This window comes from Pteropus vampyrus, unplaced genomic scaffold, assembly GCF_000151845.1.
Source record: "Pteropus vampyrus isolate Shadow unplaced genomic scaffold, Pvam_2.0 Scaffold1, whole genome shotgun sequence".
Lineage (NCBI taxonomy): Eukaryota > Metazoa > Chordata > Mammalia > Chiroptera > Pteropodidae > Pteropus > Pteropus vampyrus.
In genome coordinates, this window is record NW_011888782.1 from 8540012 (window position 1) to 8541411 (window position 1400).

Genomic DNA, 1400 nt, shown 5'->3' on the forward strand with positions numbered 1-1400 from the left:
CACATAAAATCCTTCCTCCTATTTTCTTCTTTAATAGGAGGAAAGAAAAGGGAATTAAAAAAAAAAAATTCAGAGAAAGAAACAAATTTCCATTAATGTTCACCTGATCAGTTGGAAATAAGCATTTTTCACTTTGTTAGGGATTAAGGAACTGGTAGGAAGGCCGTATTTGCCTTAGTATAGCTTTTAATTTCTCCCCTCACCTCCTGACCCTAACCTCTGGTTTCAAATAAAATTTTCGTCATCAAATTCACTAATGGATTTGTCTCCAAAGTTTGAAAGAGTATGGAAAAGTGGGAATTAAAATAGAGTTAAAAGCTGCCTCTCTCAAAAAGTACACTAAAAAGCTAGGAATGTATACATTAGGTAATAGTAGAGGTGAGATAATTATGAGTGAGATAATTACAAGAGTAAGACCAATGGCTGGCATACATTATGTGCATACTGGCTGCCTGGCCCTATGCTATATACTTTAAAAACATATTGCCATTTAAGCCTCATAGCAATCCTCAAAGGCACATCAGAATCTCTTGTTTCACAAACAAGGGAAGAAATAGTTACCTGATAGGATGACTTAGAATGGTCATGTGTACTCTACCATCATGCTAAATTGTAAAACAAGCAGCTTTGTAGTAAACTATGAGAGTGAGAAGTATTAGGACTCAAGTTACTACAGGAAGACCCAGATTGACAAGTTATTTTAAGGGTGAGAAAGCAGGTAAAAAGACTTTGGTAATGGGTGAAGGATTTTAGTAAAAGCAAGACACAGTTGTGCCTACAGCCTGGTATTAAATATGCCATGTGTAAATCATTCACTTGCCAGTAGCAGCTTCCTAGAATGGCAGGGATGTCCATGGTCTCCCCTTCCACTGAATAATAGGCTGCTATGCTTTGTTTTCTTTGTGTTACACAACATTAAACTTCAAGTTCTACTTAATAATGAAGGGTGCCCAAGTAAAATTTGAAGTTGGATCTACATAAGTAGATCAAAAGCTGCTTTTCCTGAATGTGAAAAAAATATATAGAAGTACGTATTACGTATTTGCATTTAGAATTTTACTCTACTCATTCCCACTTAGCCTTAAATTGAGCGCAAAATCTTCAAGGACACACATTTTTTTTGTACAGGTGCCAATGACACACAGACGCCCCAAAATATTGGTCGGTCAACATGAAGTAGCTTAATATCTGTTGGGAATGTATAAAGTTATCTGACTTTATGTTTTGTTCCTTCCTCCATTTGTAGAAAAGTTGTTTTCAATGACAAAAAAAGGAAGCAGGAATTAATGGAGTTTGGGAGTAGGAATTAATGGAGCATTTCCAATAATTAACAGAATATCACTAAAAATTATTTTCCATGATTATCATTTGTATTTATTTTTAATATTTTAATTTTATTT